Consider the following 13,790-nt stretch of genomic DNA (forward strand, 5'->3'; position numbering starts at 1 on the left):
TTAACTTATATGCAGAGTACATCATGAGAAATGCTAGACTGGATGAAATAAAATTTGGAATTAAGATTGCCAGGAGAAATATCAATAACTTTAGATATGCAGATTACAACACTCTTATGGCAGAAAACAAAGAGAAACTAAAGAGCCTCTTGATGAAAGTGACAAAGGAGAGTGAAAAAGCTGGCTTACAACTCAACCTTCAAAACATGAAGAAAATGGCATCTGCTCCTATCACTTCATGGGAAATAGATGGGGGAATAAGGGAAACAATGAGAGACTTTATTTTGGGGGGCTCCAAAATAACTGCAGATGGTGATTGCAGCCATGAAATTAAAAGATGCTTGTTCCATGGAAGAAAAGCTATGACCAACATGAACAGTATATTAAAAAGCAGAGACATTACCATGCCAACAAAGGTCTGTCTAGTCAAAGCTAAGGCTTTTCCAGCAGTTATGTATGTATGTGAGAATTAAACTGTAAAGAAAGCTGAGTGCTGAAGAATTGGTGCCTTTGAACTGTAGTGTTGGAGAAGACTCTTGGGAGTCTCTTGGATTGCAAAGAGATCAAACCAGTCCATCCTAAAGGATATCAGTCCTGAATATTCATTAGAAGGACTGATGCTGAAGCTGAAGCTCTAATACCTTGGTTACCTGTTGCGAAGAACTGACTCATTGCAAAAGACCCCGATTCTGGGAAAGATTGAAAGTGGCAGGAAAAGGACACAAGAGAGGATGAGATGTTTGGATAACATCACTGTCTCAGTGGATATGAGGAAGCTCTGTGTGTTGGTGATGGACAGGGAAGCCTGGTGTACTGCAGTCCATGGTGTTGCAAAGGGTCAGACACGACGGGAAAACTGAACTGAACTGAACTTGAGAATGGCACAGAAAGGTCTCAGGACTCACAAGGGTCTTCCTGGCCATAGAGCAGCCTCTGTCTTTACCCTGTGCTGTGTCAAGTAGGACAAATTCTCTATCACACTATGTACAGAAACCTACCCATAGAAAATGTCATGGGAATCTGAGGTGAGGTTTTACATGGGACACTTCATGTAATTTTTTAAAACAAGGAAGAAAAAAGAACATAGAGGAAAAAAGGATTCTCATCATGTTCTTGCTTCTCTGTGATGTTCATGAAAGTCTTCTCTAATACTACCCCACCCTACCTTGGTCTGTAATTGTCTTCTGGCTCTAGGCTTTACTATTTTTCCCTTCTGCTCTTGATTTTGTTTCCCAGTTGAAAAGAAAAGGATTGTCTTTATGTAAAGTTAGTAGGCATTCAATGGTTCTATTGCAAGCAGTAAAACATTTTATAGCCTCACTATATACATAGTGAGATCTGCTCTAAAATGTTGCATTGCCTAGCTGTTGCATTGCCTAGCTGACATACCTGAAAAGAAAGTCGAACTAAATCTCTTCTTTTAAATTATAGTTTTGCTGTCTTTGCTAGATATTGGGATAGTGGAGCATATATCTGGCACTCAGTTAATCCATTTGGGGCCTCTTGGTCTTGTTCTGCCCAGTTTTCATGGTAAATGTACAAGTGCAACAACGCAACTTGAAAAGACTGTGCTGTCCCAGCTTCAGACCCGCAGCTACTGAGATGGATGTTAGAAATTTTGCTATTGACCCACAAGACTTTGAGGTGCTATTCATTTTTTAAAAAGTTTTCTTTTTTCTCTGTGTTGTTCACATTGGGTCACTTCTACTGATCTATCTTCAGCTTCACTGACTCTTTATTCCCTATTTCATTCTGCTGACAGACCCATTCAGTCAGTAAGCGAGCAGTTTCTTCTTCTTCAATCCTCCTCCTTCTCCTTCCTCATTTCTATATTTTCAGTCCTAAATTTTCTACTTAAGCTTATCTCTGTTGCTTCTATTTTTTTTTTTTTTTGTGGGGACTATTCTTTTTTTTTAGTCTCAAAATGGTTTCCAATTAATTGTTTGAACATTTGTATAATAGCTGCTCTTAGTCTTTGTCAAACAATTGATTTCTCATTTTGTCATTGATATCTCTTACATGTGTTTCCTCTGTTAAGTTGAGATAATTTTTTATTCATATACACGATCATTGTGGATTGCATCTTTGATATTTCAGTACTATATTGTAGATCTTATATAAATTATATGGAGAATTTTTTTTTCCAAGCAAATGGTCTACTTACTTAGGTTCAGGTTGCAAGTTTCAATCTTCATTTTGTGGTTTCTGGTCCCAATGTCATATCAGTTTTCAAATTCTTTTCAAGTGTTATTTTGATCTATCCCATCTGGGTGCCATTCTGTGTCCAGTCTGGACCTTGGGTGCTGTGTTTGATTTCAGGTCTCAAATTCTTCTGAATAGGATCATACGTAAAGGTGGCACTAGTGATAAAGAATCAGCCTGCTGGCGCAGGAGATGTAAGAGGTGTAGTGTCAATCCCTGGGTCAGGAAGAGTCTCTGGAGGAGGGCATGGCAACTCACTCCTGTATTCTTGCATGGAGGATCCCTTGGAGGAGACTAGCAGGCTACAGTCCACAGGATCACAATGAGTCGGACATGACTGAAGTGGCTTAGCACACATGTTCACATGAATAGAATGGCTAGGTTGCAGGTCAATCCAAGAGTCCGTAAGTGACTCTTTGTTGCTATTTTCCTGAGTTGTTTTCTGTGTCATCTCACCAGAATTTTATAGCTTTTAGTGCTTCCCTTTTCAAGTCTCTGTCCAGACAGCTCGTGCTTTAATTATCCTCTGCTGAGCATTATTGTCACTGCTTCTGTAACTAGAAAACAGGTAGATGAAGGACAGAGAGAGGAAAAATATAGCTATGGGCTTTTCTCATCATTGCAGGACCATAACTTTTCTGATTTGAGAGGAGAGCTCAGAATTCTTTCCTTAGAATTCTCAGAATTCTCTCCTCAGTTCCATCAGAATTCTGAAATCTTTGTGTTCTCATCACTGCTGCTGCCACAGAAATATTCAGGGAGAGAGGCTGAAAAGGACAGAGTAAGAGACAAAACAGGGCATTTCCCTCTGTCTCTGGATGTTAGAAGTTTCCTTCTCTCTGAGACATAACTACAGGCTTCTCTAGAAGCTTCACTTCTAATATTAGCTATTTAAGATTAGTTCAAGGGCTTCTAGAAAATAAAAACAATGATAAACTCACTGTCATTTAGATGATAGTTCAAATCCTTGTCTTTTTCCTTAATCAACTTGTTATTTTCTTTGGAATCCTGAAATAGTAGACCCTTGCATTCTGTTCAGGTTTCATAGCTGCATGGGCTGATTATTTGTTCATAACTTGAACTGAAACTCTAACATTTTATCCCAACATATTAACAATGCAGAATGGTTATGGTGTTATTGCCATTGTTTGAAAACTGGTTATATTATTTCCTGCATCTTGATGTTTCAATAAGATGTTTGTTCAAAGCTGGGTCTCCATGGAGAGTGTTAAAAACCTCATGGCAACCCTGGTCTGACAGAGACCTGCCACTGAGCATCTATCTGAGAATCAGAGAAAACACCTCTAGGAGTAACTTCTCTATCAGAAAAATAAAAGATTTCTCTCAGATTCAAATATTTCACCATCATATATTAGCAGTTATGTAATATCTGTGTTGTTGTTGTTGGTCAGTCACTAAGTTGTGTCTGACTGTTTATGATCCCATGGACTACAGCACACCAGGCTTCCCTGTGCTCCAGTATCTCCTGGAGATTGTTCATGTTCATACCCATTGAGTCAGTGATGCTATCTAACCATCTCATTCTCTGCTGTGCTCTTATCCTTTGCCTTCAGTCTTTCCCAGCATATTTATGTACGCTCCTTCAAAAATTTCCATTTTAATTTTTTGTTGATGGACTCTTTGAGTAAAATTGAACCTTTAGTTAAATTAGACACCTATCCTTCTCCCCAGCACTCCTAACTCTGATTCTTAGCACAGCCATGGGTCTCCCTTGAAATAAATATGCTCCAAAAAGAAATGAACCATTTATTGTTCCTCCTGACTGAAACATTGTCTTTTTATTTTCTAACTCTTAAGTCACCATCCATCAATATTTGGAACAGTTTAATTTCCTCTCTCATTTTTTTTTCATTTACAATTTTAAAAACCACTTAATTAAGGTAAAATTTACATATAAGTATCTATACATTTTTAATATATATAATTTAATGAGTTTGAAGATAGTTATACACTGGAGAAACAATTATCATAATGTATGCTATAAGCATATCCATCACCTCCAAATGTTTTCTCATAACCTCTTTGTTATTATTATTATTTGATAAGAACATTTAACATGCAATCTATAGTCTCAGTGAATTTTAAAGTACACAGAATACTACTGTTAGTTACAGACTCCATGTAACACAATTCATGTCTACAGCTTATCAAGCAAGGCTTACAATGTTTGAATTATTTAAGATGTCCACTTCTTAAGACTGGGAACAATATATTTGGAAAGAACAGGAAGAATCATTATGACAAATAATCATTTCTCCCAACAAATATTACTCAAAAGATTAAATTTCAAATATGATGATCAGTTTAATTTTAGAAGAACAGTCATAATTAAAAACAGCTTGTGAAGTATGCTACCACTTTTCTTTTAAGCATTAATACCAGATCTTTGTGGCTTTCAAACGTTCATCATCTTTTTTTTTCTTACTGTTTATTTAAATTTAGAGGGTATACGGTTTGCATGAAAATATCTTACTGTGTATTTCTGCTCTGCATAAATAGAAAGCATTTTAAAACTTAGCAAGAGATTCCCATGGTTAATGCTTAAAGTTAAAAGCATGCTGGGATAGAATAAAACCATCTTACATGGAAGCAGAAGTTCTGGTCCTGTGACTTGACATCACATGTCCGTGTGAACGAGGCCATGGAGGGCTCACAGTGCAGGAGTCCCAGAGTGGTATCATTGGGCTTGTTTTCTTTTTAAATAAATATTCATATAAGCTTCTATTTTCCTGAATCTAGGGGAAACATATAACAGAAGCATTAGTACATTCTTTCTCTTTAAGAGGATGCTTTCTTGCCTCAGTTTGTAATGGTAAGAATGCCTGTGAGTTTGCTACTAGTGTTACTCTCGTGTTATCAGTAATGGCATGTTGCTCAGAGATGGCAAAAAAATATGTCTACTTGTAATTATTGGGAAAAAGTCAGAAGATAGGTCACCTTTCTCTGTTATCAATTTGTTTGTGTACTATTTATTATAACAGGATTGGAATTAAAATTAAATCAATGGATATGTGATCGATAATAATGCTTCACTTTGGAGAATGTTGTAAAAGCCTACTAATTTAGCAATGAAATAGAAACATAAACCTTTCCAATAGTAATTTAGAAAACATATTTTATGTGAAGTCAGTTTTGGTAGACCAAAATTGTGGACTTCATTTAAAAGCTGTCAGATAAAACAGCTGAAAACTACCATCACTGAAGATACTTGTGGAGAAGTGATAGAAGGTAGGTCTTTAAGATGCAAATGAGATACAAGTGAAAGAACACTATATTTAACAGATGAAACCAATCCTGAAGTCTCCATAGCAACTACCAAAACGTTAAGCATAAATTACGCCATTAAAGTGATCAAAGATAACTTTCTTTCAGCCTAAGCAATTTCAAGCCAGATGATGAGCCTGGTTCCTTTTCAGAAAGTCCTACTAAGTACCCTTCTAAAAGATAAATAGAACATCTTTTTATCTGTGAGGTATAATTCAGGCTAATAACCTTGGAAATAAATGTATTGCTTTAATGAAAGCGAAATCTAGGACTATTCTCTCTATTAAAGAAGACACACTTGTGTGAGTTTTGGCAATCATGCCACATGATGACTCTGTTCTAAAGGAAATGAGGGAAAAAACCCTTTATTACATGCCATCTCAATGATGATAAACACAGTAAATGCAGCTTCATTAATTTTAATTTTTATACTGCTCTGTGTAATATTAGTGTGTGTGTGTGTGTGTGTGTGTGTTAAATATATCTGTCTTGAACAACTACATAGTAATGTTTTGGTTTCAGTGTTAACTACATTCAGTTCAGATGGTAAATAATCCAGCTGCAATGCAGGAGACCTGGGCTCAATCCCTGGATTATTTTTAGATTGGGAAGATGCCCTAGAGAAAGGAATGGCAATCCATTCTAGTATTCTTGTTGGGAAATCCCATGGATAGAGGAGCCTAAAAGACTATAGCCCATGGAGACGCAGAGTCCAACAGACTGAGTGACTAAAACTTCAGTGTTAACTATGTTCTAAATAATGAAACCACAGGTTCCTTGTGGATTTCTGAAACATTGTTTTTTGTGTTTTGTACAACATCTTTGCCTTGATCCTTGACATATATACTAGACAACTGTGAAATATTTAATACACTGTTCCACAAAATTCTCTTTATTCACATATAAAGTCACCATAATTATGTCAGGTGTCCTTTTTGCATTCCTGTAATTTTGGTAAATTTTAGTGAGTTTTGTGGCTTCTAGATGAATCAAATAAGTTGACTAGGGCAGTTTATAAATTATGTCAAAGTAAATACTATTGGATGGAAAGAATATTGCATTTGGGTCTAAGGATCAGCTATATAAAAATGAGGCAGACAAGTTGGAAACAAATATTTCATGTGCATGTGTAAACAGACCCTCACAGAAAATAATTTGACTGGTGTGAAGAGGTACCTCATTGTGGTTTTGATTTGCATTTCTCTGATAATGAGTGATGTTGAGCATCTTTTCATGTGTTTGTGAGCCATCCATATGTCTTCTTTGGAGAAATGTCTATTTAGTTCTTTGGCCCATTTTTTGATTGGGTCGTTTATTTTTCTGGAATTGAGCTGCATAAGTTGCTTGTATATTTTTGAGATTAGTTGTTTGTCAGTTGTTTCATTTGCTATTATTTTCTCCCATTCAGAAGGCTGTCTTTTCACCTTGCTTATAGTTTCCTTTGTTGTGCAGAAGCTTTTAATTTTAATTAGATCCCATTTGTTTATTTTTGCTTTTATTTCCAGAATTCTGGGAGGTGGATCATAGAGGATCCTGCTGTGATTTATGTCGGAGAATGTTTTGCCTATGTTCTCTTCTAGGAGTTTTATAGTTTCTGATCTTACATTTAGATCTTTAATCCATTTTGAGTTTATTTTTGTGTACGGTGTTAGAAAGTGATCTAGTCTCATTCTTTTACAAGTGGTTGACCAGTTTTCCCAGCACCACTTATTAAAGAGATTGTCTTTACTCCATTGTATATTCTTGCCTCCTTTGTCAAAGATAAGGTGTCCATATGTGTGTGGATTTATCTCTGGGCTTTCTATTTTGTTCCATTGATCTATATGTCTGTATTTGTGCCAGTACCATACTGTCTTGATGACTGTGGCTTTGTAGTAGAGCCTGAAGTCAGGCAAGTTGATTCCTCCAGTTCCATTCTTCTTTCTCAAGATTGCTTTGGCAATTCGAGGTTTTTTGTATTTCCATACAAATCTTAAAATTATTTGTTCTAGTTCTGTGAAAAATATGGCTGGTAGCTTGATAGGGATTGCATTGAATTTGTAAATTGCTTTGGGTAGTATACTCATTTTCACTATATTGATTCTTCCTATCCATGAACATGGTATATGGGGATGACCCAGAGAGATGTTATGGGGAGGGAGGTGGGAGGGGGGTTCATGTTTGGGAATGCATGTAAGAATTAAAGATTCTAAAATTAAAAAAATAAAAATAAAAACAAAAATAAAATAAAATAAAATAAAAATCAAAAAAAAAAAAGAAAAAGAAAGAAAAGAAAATAATTTGAACCAAGACAGAATGAAACACAGATGTAATGCCTTGTGGTAAAAGAAAGAAAGAATCGTGGGAATGTCTAGCTGGTAAGAATTTCCTTTCACAGAAAGAGAAGTTTTTCCACCTTGGGAGGAAGATTAACTGTTGGTTTATTTTTGTTTGGGCTTCCCTAATAGCTCAGCTGGTAAAGAATCCACCTGCAATGGAGGAGACTGCCCTTTCAATTCCTGGGTTGGGAATATCCGCTGGAGAAGGGGTAGGCTACCCACTCCAGTATTCTTGGGCTTCCCTTGTGGCTCAGCTGGTAAAGAATCCGCCTGCAATGCTGGAGACCTGGGTTTGACCCCTGGGTTGGGAAGATCCCCTGGAGAAGGGAAAGGCCACCCACTTCAGTATTCTGGCCTGGAAAATTCCATGGACATATAGTCCATGGTGTCACAAAGAGCTGGATAAGACTGAGCGACTATCACTTCACTTATCTTTGTCTATGAGCTGTTTTACTTTCACACCCATACTAAATTACCATATTAATATTTAAGGCATTTCCAGTGAGCTAGCTTAATTAGCCTTCTGAAGTTTAGGCAAGAGAGTTTATTTTTAATCTCCAGGAGTAAGTACCTCCTTTCAAGTTCTATTCTTCCAACATCCCTTGAGGTGTTGTTGTTTTTATCTATTATTTGTTCTCACTGTAATCTGTAGTTCTCTTTTCATAACCTTTCATCATCTATTTTATTCCTAATAAGTGGAAAAGTGAAAGTGTCAGTTGCTTAGTGGTGTTCAACTCTTTGCGACCCCATGGACTATAGCCCACAGGATTCCTCTGTCCATGGAATTCTCCAGGCATAATATTCAAGTGGGTAGCCATTCCCTTTTCCAAAGGATTTTCTTGACCTAGGCATTGAACCCGGGTTTCCCGCATTGCAGACAGATTCTTTACCTCTGTGTCTCCAAGAAAGCTCCATTGTCTTAATAGCGTTGCTCTTTGTTTCACCTTCATTTTTAGAAGGTATCTTGACTTTGTCTTCCTTATTTCAGAAATGATGATTTTATTTTATGTCCACTACTGATTTTTAACTTCATTTCATTCTTTTAACCTTGCAGTTCATCCATGTTTCCATTTTCAGTGCATTCCTCTCCTCTCTGCTCCTGCTTCTTTGTTTCTCCTGTATAAAAGTTCAGAGTATTTTCAGTCCTTATATCCCTTCCATTCTTGTGTGAGAAGCAGATGGCAGGAGTAGGCATCTATTTGCATCTACATGAAGGCTTCATACATCCTGTGTATTGTGATTTTGAGGCCAGTGGCTTGCATTCCTCACAGGCTATTCTAAACCCCACTTACTGGTGTGTATACCTATTTGAAAATCTTTCTCTAAACTCTGATGTGGCCTGTTGTCCTCCTCCTTTCATGTCCAACACCACTGCCAATTTTCATTTCTGATAGGTGTTGGGAATTTTTTTTTTTTCTGTATATCTGAGAATTTGTAACAATGTCTTCAGTTTTTCCTTCTCTTTTTGGTGTGCAGTAGTCAATGTTAAAAACTATAACAATAAAAATTAGTACATTTAATTGAATCCTCACAGGTGTCAAACTTCCTTTAAGAGCTTTGTATAAATTCATTGTAATGATCCTGTAAAATATAATATATACTGCCATTCCTCAGATTTAAGGTAGGAGAAGACTGAGGCAGACAGAGATCAGACAACTCATTCAAAGCATGTTGCTGCAGGTTCTAGGACACAGGTACCAGCCCAAGAAGTGTGGCTCCAAAGTCCAGGCAAGCTCACTCTGCCAGGCTGCTTCTTCCATTTTTTATGTATATTTGCTGTGTTAGTCACTCAGTGGAGCCCAACTCTTTGAGACCCCATGGACTGCCAGGCTCCTCTGTCCATGGAATTCCTTAGGCAAGAATACTGGAGTGGGTTGACGTTTCCTTCTCCAAGGGAATCAGCCCAACCCAGGTCTCCTGCATGGCAGGGGAATTCTTTACCATCTGAGCCACCTGGTGGCTGTATAGCTTCATAAATTTCTGCGGCATAAACTTCAAATGTGGCTTGGTGTTCTGGTCCCCTACTTCTTGTTCTCTCCTGTGTAACCATTTTCTATAATAGTCCACTCTGTATTCTAATTCTATTTATCTAATATGCTCTCTATCCCTATAAAATCAGAGTTACAGTCAATTTCTCTATCACTGTTGCCCACATGGTCTTCATCTCCCTCCCCAAATGTTAAGTCCCAGAAGGTTCTACACCTGAGCATGACACTGTAGTTCATTTAATACAATTTAAATGGACAATTCTGCAAGCCTAAGCAATTCAGGAATCATGGATATGATAACAGCACCAATCTGTGATGGTCCATAATCTTCTCTATGTACAAATCCCCAGTTACTTATGGCATATTTCTTGAAGCTCTAGTTCATAAAATAAAGATAAAAAGAGAGAGAGAGAGAAAAACATACCTAAAACAAGCAGTTATATTTAACTGGTAGCTGTGAAAATGTTTGCTTGTATATAGCTCACATAAGACATAGTAAGCCTTGTTCAGAGAAAAAGGCATCATCATAAATGGTTTTTCAAAAAAAAATAATAAGAATATATCTTATATACAAAAGCAATATATTCATTGGAGGAAATTGTGAACCTATGTCATGAGCTTTGGAAGGTTATTGGAAACTGATAAATACAGAGGATGTAACCTAGGCCCTAACAAGTTACCATTTAACAAAAAGTCATAGTCTGTTTGAGGGGAGGACAGCTTTCATGATTTAGGGGAATTTTTTTTTTTAATATGAAGGTAATGCAAAACAAAGAAAAAGGCATTTGAATAATGAAGATGCACTGTTTCCTACAAAAGCACTGGGGACTTTTGCTTCATTTGGAAGGTGATTGATAGGTCTTCACTGCATATACTAGAATAAGGATGCAAAGCCATATATCCTGTTCCTCTGATTTCCTTAACATTTGACTATTTATTTTGAATGGTTGGGCCCACTCCAGGTTTTAAAACCAACCATACTAAAGCTGGAGAATTTCAGATCATGTGATGTGGGACTTTTACTCTGTAGACACAGGATATTAAATTAATTGATTATGAGTTTTAAAATGAAGTTGGGTTATTTGGGAAAAATCCCACTTGACCATGGCCTGTAATCCTTTTTATATATTATAGCATTTGGTTGCTTAGAATTTGTTGAGGATTTTTTATATTCATAAGAGATATTGGTGTGTAGGGTTCTTCTCTTGTGATGTCTTTGTTTGATTTTAGTCAATGGCAACCCACTCCAGTACTCTTGCCTGGAAAATCCCATAGAAGGAGGAGCCTGGTAGGCTGCAGTCCATGGGATCGCTAAGAGTCGGAGACGACTGAGCGACTTCACTTTCACTTTTCAGTTTCATGCATTGGAGAAGGAAATGGCAATCCACTCCAGTGTTCTTGCCTTGAGAATCCCAGGGACGAGGGAGGCTGGTGGGCTGCCATCTATGGGGTCGCACAGAGTTGGACACGACTGAAGCGACTTAGCAGTAGCAGTAGCAATATCAATTTTAAAAAGTGAATTGGGAGTTTCCTTTTCTTTTATTTTTTGGAAGTGCCTATGAAGTGTTAATATGTATTCTTCATAAGATGTGCGTTAGGATTTACTAGTGAAGCCATTTGAGCCTAGATTTTTCTATTTCATTTTTTCATGTTTTTGACATTAAAGTTTTTTTTTTTAGTTTATAAATTAGATATTCACATTTGCTATTGGTTTTAAATTGTTCTTATCAAATATATAAATCATCAAAAAATCAGTATTCTACTTTCAAAATTACAATATCTTACATGATAACAGTAAAAACAATTTTCTTTGTAGCTTTTTGATTACTAATTTAATTACTTTATATATTCTAGGTCTGCTCACATTTTCTATTTATTTTTGAGTTAGTTTTGTAGTTTGTGCCTTTCTAGGAATTTGCTCATGTCATCTAAGTCATATAACAGATTAGCCTATAATTATTCAGAGTATTCATTTGTAATCATTTTTTATTTCTGTAAGGTCAGTAATTATATGCTTACATCCATTTCCAGTGCTACTAAATTAAGTCTTCTTGTTCTCTCTCTCTTTCTGTTTTTCTTACAGTTTTATCTTTAATCAAACTAAAAAGTTTTTTTGTTGACCGTTTCAGAAAACCAGGTTTCATATCATTGAATTTCTCTAAAGTTTTTACTGTCTATTTCTTTATTTCCTATTTCCTTTGCTATTTTCTCCTTCAGTGTTCTGTGTGTCTAGTTTGCTTATCTTTCTCCAGTGTCTTAAGGTAGAAGGTTAGGTTACTGGTTTAAAACCTTGCTTCTTCTTCACTGAAGTGTTTTTGCAGTTATGCATATCCCTCTAAGTACTACTTTAGCTACATCAGTCCCACAGGATATGATGCATTGTATCTTCATTTACATGCATCTCCATGTGTGTAATTTCTCTATAATTTCTTCTTTGACCCATTGGCTATTTAAAACTATGCTATTGGACTTCCTTGGTGGTCCAGTTGTTGAGAATCCATGGTCAATGCAGGGTGGATCCCTGGTCTGAGAAAATACTACAAGCCATGAGGCAACTAAGCCTGTGCATCACAACCACTGAGCCACACTCTAGTGCCCGTGTGCCACAACCACTGAGCCACACTCTAGAACCTGTGTGTGACAACCACTGAGCCACACACTATAGCCCATGTGCCACAACCACTGAGCCACACTCTAGAACCCGTGTGCCACAGCCGCTGAGCCACACACTATAGCCCATGTGCCACAACCACTGAGCCACACTCTAGAACCTGTGTGTGACAACCACTGAGCCACACACTATAGCCCATGTGCCACAACCACTGAGCCACACTCTAGAACCCGTGTGCCACAGCCGCTGAGCCACACACTGTAGCCCATGTGCCACAACCACTGAGCCACACTCTAGAACCCGTGTGCCACAGCTGCTGAGCCACACACTGTAGCCCATGTGCCACAACCACTGAGCCACACTCTAGAACCCGTGTGCCACAGCCGCTGAGCCACACACTGTAGCCCATGTGCCACAACCACTGAGCCACACTCTAGAACCCGTGTGCCACAGCCGCTGAGCCACACACTGTAGCCCATGTGCCACAACCACTGAGCCACACTCTAGAACCCGTGTGCCACAGCCGCTGAGCCACACACTGTAGCCCATGTGCCACAACCACTGAGCCACACTCTAGAACCCGTGTGCCACAGCCGCTGAGCCACACACTATAGCCCATGTGCCACAACCACTGAGCCACACTCTAGAACCCGTGTGCCACAACCACTGAGCAACACGTAGAGCCCATGTGCCACAACCACTGAGCCACACCCTAGAACCTGTGTGTGACAACCACTGAGCCACACACTATAGCCCATGTGCCACAACCACTGAGCCACACTCTAGAACCCGTGTGCCACAGCCACTGAGCCACACACTATAGCCCATGTGCCACAACCACTGAGCCACACTCTAGAACCCGTGTGCCACAGCCACTGAGCCACACCTAGAGCCCGTGTGCCACAACCACTGAGCCACACTCTAGAACCTGTGTGTGACAACCACTGAGCAACACGTAGAGCCCGTGTGCCACAACTACTGAGCCACACACTACAGCCCGTGTGCCACAACCACTGAGCCACACTCTAGAACCCATGTGCCACAACCACTGAGCCACACACTACAGCCCATGTGCCACAACCACTGAGCCACACTCTAGAACCTGTGTGCCACAACCACTGAGCCACACCTAGAGCCCGTGTGCCACAGCCACTGAGCCACACTCTATAACCCATGTGCCACAACTACTGAGCCACACTCTAGAACCTGTGTGCCACAACCACTGAGCAACACGTAGAGCCCATGTGCCACAACCACTGAGCCACACCTAGAGCCTGTGTGCCACAACTACTGAGCCTACATGCCACAACCACTGAAGCCTGTGTGCACTACAGCCTGAGCTCTACAACAAGAGAGGCCACCACAATAAGAAGCCAGTGCACTGCA

The sequence above is a fragment of the Capra hircus genome, chromosome 4, assembly GCF_001704415.2.
Source record: "Capra hircus breed San Clemente chromosome 4, ASM170441v1, whole genome shotgun sequence".
NCBI lineage: Eukaryota > Metazoa > Chordata > Mammalia > Artiodactyla > Bovidae > Capra > Capra hircus.